We start from the raw sequence: 7,450 nt of genomic DNA on the forward strand, positions 1-7,450 counted from the left end.
AGAGTAAGTGAGATACAGGCCCTTTCTGCCTTTCCTCCATATACCCTACTATTAGACGATAGAGTCATCTTGAAGACCTTACCGGGTTTTCTTCCTAAGGTGGTTTCTCCTTTTTATCTACACCAAGAGATTATTCTCCCCTCCTTTTGTGATTCCCCAAAAAATCAGAGGGAGCAGCAGTTTAACTGCCTGGACATAAGAAGATGCCTAGTCCAGTGCCTGAAAATCACTAAAGATTTAAGAACCTCAGAAAATTTGTTTATTCAGTTCCAGGGTCCTAACAAGGGTTCGGCAGCCAGTAGATCCACATGGATTAAACATGCATTTAGCTTATGTAAATCAGAATCTCCAGCCTCCGGAGTTCTTCGGGGGTCACTCCACCAAGGCTGTGTCCACTTCCTGGGCTGAGAGAGCAGAAGCATGCCTAGATCAGATATGCAACGCTGCTACATGGAGCTCTCCTCACACCTTCCTCAAGCATTACCGATTACAACTGCATACAGCCCCTGACATGGCCTTTGGTAGAAAAGTACTACAAGCTTTGGTCCCACCCTAAATATTGACTTCTATTGTACATCTCCAGGGGTGCTGTCATAGGTGAAAGGGTAAAAGATTGATTGCTTACCAGTAATCGTTTTTTCATGAACCTATGACAGCACCCCTCTGTTACGCTCCCTATCCTTGTAGCATATATAGTCCTCAGAAATGGTAAAGTTGTCAACACGAATACAAAGGGATTCCTCGTAAATACTGTATATATGATGGTGTGATATAATTCCACTTGGGTGGCGCAAAAACCCAAAACAAAACTGATTATCATCCTGAGTTCTTCCTAAGACTGGGCGTGTGGAAAGGTGTGTCCTTTTTTATATCCTCAGGCTTCCTGTCCAGCAAATTGGATATCTCTCCAGGGGTGCTGTAGTAGGTTGATGAAAAACCGATTACCGGTAAGTAATCAATAATTTTTAAGACTGGACTTAGTCATCTTTTATTATATTAAAGCAGTAAGTCTTGTGTACTTTTAGGCTATGTACACTTTTTGTAATTAATTTTCATTTTTTTCCCTAGCATATCCAAAATGAAAAATTAAGCCACATTGTAAATATTGTAAATTCCCTACCATTCTGTGTCTACAGCTTCTATGCAGGTCTTTAGGTCTCCAAGGTAACTGACAATAAACAAACACTTATACGTGTAGTCTTAAGCGTCATGCACACGACTGCAGTTTTGCAGCCGTATACTATCCGCAATTGCGGATAGTATAAAATGCATGATTTCCTATTACCTGGAGCCCAGACCACAAAAAAAATAGGACATGTCATTATCCGGGTTGCATTTGTGGCCCGGGCTCATAGGAATCACTGCACATCTTCTGTGTGCACGGTCCGTGATTGCGGACGACCAACGCATGATACTTCATAGCCCGTTTGTGCCGTATTCATGGACCGTACACACATTTACGGTGTTTGGAGGGTGCCTAATTCCGCAGTCAAACTCCCTTTTTTTGTCCCATTTTTCGTGCTAACCTATTGAATGTATATTAGGACCAAATAGAGGATAGATGGAGTGAAGTTTAACTGCAGAATCATACTACACAGGATCTGTTTGTAGTGTTAGGCATCATGCACGCAACCGTCTTTTTGCAGCTGCAATGTATTCACATCTTTGCAGATAAATTGCGGACTAATTCTGTTCTATAGCCCCATGAACATGACCGTGATTTACTCGGATCAGTGCGAGGGCCTCAAATTTGGACCGCAAAAACTCAGGACAAGTTATTTTACGGTCCGCATTTGCGGCTGCACCAATACTAGTGAATTGTTGTGAATCCGTGAGTCCGGATCACACACAGATGCACAACTAGGGTTTTTTCCGGTTCTGCAGACCGCTATGGACCCGTGCTTTTGCGAACCGCAAAACCAATACGGTAGTGTGCATGAAGCATTAGTATGTAGTTACATAGGAGCTGTAGACACAAAACGGTAGGACGTTTTTAATTGCCTATTTGCAAAGTTGCTTAAAGTGGACCTTCCCTTTAAAGAGTACTACACTTATATTAAAAATTTGGATCGGTAGGGGTTCGGGTACTGAGGCCCCCACTGTTGCTGAAACGAAGGTGTGAAAGCGCTCAGCTGAGCGCTTTGCACCTTTGGCTGTGATCAGCGCTCGCTGTCGGACTGAAGACGGCTCTCATAGAACGTGTATGTAATTAGTCTTCAGGAAGACGAGGAGCGCTGATCACAGCTGAAGGTGCAATGCGCTCAGCTGAGCACTTCTGCACCTACTTTTCAGCAACGATGGGGGTTTCAGTACCCGGGCCCCCACCAATCCAAACTTTTGATATGTCTCTGTGGCATATTAAAAGTTTGAAAGTGTAGTTACCCTTAAAATATAATACATTTTGAAGAAAAAAATAAATAGCCCGCAATGCTACTACTAATAATTTTGTTTTGGTACAAAAAAGCTGGCCTGGTTGTCAATTACAACCAATAATTTAGGTTGCTTTATGATTATAGGTAGAATTCTGATTATTGTAACTAACATTGTGACATCATCATAGGGCTTATAATTGTCTACGGTGTACATGATGGATGAAGTAACCAGCAGAAACACGGCTGTACCCATGATCCTCGGTATACTTTTCTTCATGTGAGTACAATATTTCCTTTTTAGGCCCCGTTCACACAGAGTTTTTTTGGTGCGTACACGCGTTGGAATCTGCGCCAATAAACGGCCAAAATCGCCCCCCTTTGATTGCAATGGGAGGCAGAGGCGTTTTTTTTTCCCGAATGTTCTCTATATGTTTGTATCCTACTGAAGAGACCAAAGATAAAATGTAAAGCCACTGCTGCAAGGTAAATATAGCACTACATACCGGCTGTTTAAACAAATAACTATCCATGTAAAGAATGGGCGCGCCAGATTCAGTGGAGCCAGCCAACCCCTACTGTGACGTCTATATGCCCTGATAGGCATATCCACAGGGGTTGTCTTGATGAGAGAACCTCTTTAAAATTAGGGAGCTGTGACCATTTGTTCCTGATAGTGGTAACCCAGTTGACCTAGGGTGTAGTAGCTGAGGGTGCAGAGGTAGCAGTTGCACCCGGGCACTCTTGCTTAAAGGGTACAAAGAGACCCCTTTGAAAGATATAATACCATTAATATACATGGAACATGGTAGGTAGGGGGGCCCTGTTACACATTTTTGCATTGAGGCCCAGGAGCGTCAAGTTACACTTCTGTTCATGACATATGTCACAAAAAATTGACACAGTAAACAATACACGTACAAGCATAATACACTCCCAAAAACACAAACATAAGAAAAAGAAAGCAAAGCAAGGAATATATAATATTCTCTCCCACCAAGTAATTTAACATTCACTCTTTTTTACAAAGATATAATAGAAAGCACACTCAAAATAGAACCTTTAAAATACGTAAAGGCTATGTACGCGTTTGAAGCCAATTTTCTTTTAATTTACTTAATGTTTTATTTGATTTTAACCAACTTTTACATTGTTTTTTATAAAAAACAATTCACTTTTTGAAATACAGCTTATATGTACTCTGGTTACATGGAAGCTGTATCCTGCCGTCAAAGCCAATTCCGTCAGGTCAGCAGGTTCGTGAATTTAGGTGTGATCATTATTAGCTGGATCCTACATGCCTCGACCAGGTTTCACCGGAGCCGTCAGTGCAGCTGACCTGTTGGAAAGGGCTTTGACGGCAGGATACAGCTTCTATGTATACAGGGTACATAGAAGATGCATCTCAGAAAGTAAAAAAATAATGGATACTGTCAGTGATGATTGAACAGTTTTAGAGTGTGTTAGATACACAGCCGTTTGACAAGGGGAAAAGCAACACCCAGTTGTCAATTTATTAATACATTTCCAGTAGGAATAACAGAATAGCACAATATAAAGTCCTAAGAAAGGATGCTCCAAAATTGTTATTTAATGGGTAATACAAGTATTTGTTAAAATAGACATGTCAGGAGAACTGATAGGTCCTCTTCAATTATTATGTATTCTGTCAGTTACTGTATTCTCCTCTATAGTCTGCAGTGCAATATTACTATACAGAGCATCAGTATAGAATTGGTATCTGACCACTATATGGTCATTGTATGGCGGTATCATTGGTTATTTTGGTGTTTGTTTAGTGGTAGCATGCGCTTGTCCCTGACCGTGTGACTAGGCATTTCTATGTTTGCTTTTATTTTCCTTCTTGTGTTGATGATGTTGTTTACATATTTAAGTTATTGGCGAGGGGTGTGACCAAAGTAAAGCAATTGTTGCTGCTATTTTTCTGCAATATGCGGGTCACGGGGGCCATATTGTATGTGAGTAGGTGGGGTTTGTGTGCAAGTGCTGCTTTTTTAGTTTTACTTTAGCCCTACGTATGATCATAATGGAATGACTGCTGAGAAGTGATCTCTACAGAACAGGGTGTCAGTCTATTATGAGGTTCAGTGGCCGGAGTGAAAACTGCAACATTTTTGGATTTTTTTTGATTATAGATAATTACATGTAAAATTTAAATAAAAAATCATCATCACCAAAAATTCTTTAAATATATGTTTAACTAAAAATTTGATAATGGGTCATTTTCGGATGATGCATTCCCTTTTAAGGGTTAAAATACTAGTATAAAGAAGTGTGTAGACATGTCATATACCGTGTTTCCCCGATAGTAAGACACCCCCGATTGTAAGACGTATCGGGGGTTTCAGGGGGGTCGGCTAATATAAGCCGTACCCCGAAAGTAAGACATATGTCTTACTTTCGGGGAAACACGGGGGTATTGCCGCCTCCTGCCCACTTCCGCGCCGCCCCCCTCTCCATACGTCTCCATCAGCGGCAGGAGCACGGCTGTTATACACAGCCTGGCTCCTGCTGCAACTGCCGGAATCGAAGCGCGCGCCGATTCCGGCAGTTTAACCCATTAAATGCCGCTGGGGGAGCTCCCTCTGTCACCCGATCGGCGCCCCCGCAAACAAATCGCGGGTCGCCGTCGGGTTTCCATGACAGCCGGGGGTCTAACAAAGACCCCCAGGTCTGCCTTCAGCATCTGCCTTTTAGGCGATGCCGGAGGCATGACCTAATAGGTTGCCTGTCAGTTTTACACTGACAGGCAATAATGCTTCGGTATACTAAGTATACCAAAGCATTATATATGCGATCGGCACATCGCATAGTGAAGTCCCCTGGTGGGACTAAAAAAAAAAATGTAAAACAGTTAAATAAAGTTTGTGAAAAAAAAAAAAATAATAATTCGACAATTTTTTTCCAATATAAGACATACCCCGAAAGTAAGACATAGTGGGGCTTTTGGGGATAAAAAGAAAGTAAGACACTGTCTTACTTTCGGGGAAACACGGTAGTATTATGTAGCGGAGTGAGATCACAGGTAAAATTTGCTGGTTATGGATAGGTTCACACACAGCGTAAAACACTGCAGATTTTCATGCAAGGGATTTCATTGTGGATCATCTGCAGCGTATTATAGTAGCAGCAGAGTGGATGAGATGCGAAAAAATTTGCCAAGAAACTGTTCAGAAATTAACCTTTGGTGCTGTTCTTTCAATCCGCAGCCTGTGAATATATGTTGCAGAATCGCTGCTCTTCTGTTGTAGGTTTTCCCCTTTGAATTCAATAGGGAGGTAAAACCCGCAACAAATAGGCAAATTTGGCGGTTTTTATGGTGGAAATGCTGCAAAAATGGCAAATCAAAAATAAAGTTTAAAAATAATAGAAAGCTTCATACTTAGCTCTGGGCATTGTCATAGCGGCACGATCCTCTGTTCTATGTGCAGAACGGCCTCCTGGGATGACGTTTTATCCCATGTGATTGCTGCAGCATCGTCCCAGGAGCCCGAGCTGTACTCAGATATTCAGAGCAGAGGGACGCAGGGTCGGACTGGCCCACCAGAGGATCCTATGGTGGGTCCAAAAGGTCTAGCAGAGGACAACCCAATTTGGATATGACTTTGGAGATAACCACTTGCCAACTAGGTTCTATTTCTTATCAACTGATTAACAAATTACCTATTAGATCTTATTGATCATATGTTCTGTATGTGCAATGATAACAAAGATTATTATAAAATTAATTGTGGACATGCTAATTTACTGTATAGATGGAGAGTGGGTCCTTGAGATTTTTTCCTGGTGGGCCCAAGGTATCCCAGTCTGACGTGTCGCTTTGACAATGGAAAACCTGATCAGTATTAACTTTTTTATAGAACTATTTCTAGCAGTGGAGAGTCCGCCTAAAAAACTGCACCACAATTCGATGTAGATTTTCAAAATTTGGTGCAATTTTGCACGCGCCCATAGACTTCTATGGGTGAGTCTGTGCTGCAATTGTGGACAGAAATAGGACATGTTCTACATTTTCTACATGTTCTACATTTTGCGGATCAATTCTATGGCCCAGACAGACATCCGTATAAATACGGGAATGTGTCCACGGCCTATAAAAATGAATGGGTCCGCGGATAGAAACTACAGTCATGTGCATGGGGACTCATTTAGGGGTTGTGCTCAGAGACAAATATATGCTACTTATGGCTTCTTGAGGCTTCTAGTCAGGATGGGGTGGTCTGTGCATCCTCTTGCATGGTAGGACTTGAGGTGGGATCTCTAGTTTGGCTCCTCAGAAGATATCACAGAAAGGGTTTAATTTCCACTTAAAAATAAATTTTGTTTTATCAGAAACTAGGCACGCTAACATCTCTTTACTGATCCAATACATCTATATCATATACCAGGAACGTATTATCACACCTCTTTCTTGTTTTTTTTCTAGGTGCCTATTTGAAAGTGAAAAGAAGCAAGATATGGAATCCTCCAGTCAGCGGCAATAGAGGAATCAGAGGCCTGGTAAATAATATTATTATTAATTATTGATAATTATCAGGCTAGTTTCTAGCTCTGGAATTTCAGAGGTGTGGTAATAGCTTCCTGGTATATAAGAATACATGTCTAGTAGTACATATATTTGCTATAGATATTTAAGGGCATTGTAAATGAATTAGTGTTTTTCACATTAGACATTCCAACATACACATTCATCACTATCTCCACTTCCCCAATGGGAAATTTTTGCTGTCATGTTGTTATAAGGACTTTGTATCTTTCATGGGGGCACTGTGTCTGGAATTAGGGACAGTGCAGACTGTTATGAAGTTATTGTGAATGGCATGGAAAGGATTGAGGTAATTGTGGGCATTTGTGAGTGGTAAAAAGGGTTATTTGTAGTCAATGTTCCCTCTAAGTCTTGGGAGCTCCTGAGCGGGGCAGTTAAGGGGCAGGGCGAGTCTCCATCAATGGTGGGCGATCTGATGACCAAAAGTAATACCCACAGTAAACGCTAATATAGCGACTAAATAAGAGAATAAGAAAACTTATGTTAAATTAGTTTTAATTACTTTTTAAAATAC

At 41.3% G+C, this 7,450-nt stretch overlaps 1 long non-coding RNA gene across 1 annotated transcript; it reads left to right on the top strand.

Moving 5' to 3' along the window:
• The first annotated feature begins 877 nt into the window (after positions 1–877).
• On the top strand, positions 878–6,892 carry LOC142741406 (uncharacterized). Its single transcript, XR_012881122.1, has 3 exons — positions 878–947; positions 2,561–2,649; positions 6,817–6,892. It is a non-coding gene; the product is annotated as an uncharacterized LOC142741406 (long non-coding RNA).
• The last annotated feature ends 558 nt before the right edge of the window (positions 6,893–7,450 follow it).

The sequence above is a fragment of the Rhinoderma darwinii genome, chromosome 1, assembly GCF_050947455.1.
Source record: "Rhinoderma darwinii isolate aRhiDar2 chromosome 1, aRhiDar2.hap1, whole genome shotgun sequence".
NCBI lineage: Eukaryota > Metazoa > Chordata > Amphibia > Anura > Rhinodermatidae > Rhinoderma > Rhinoderma darwinii.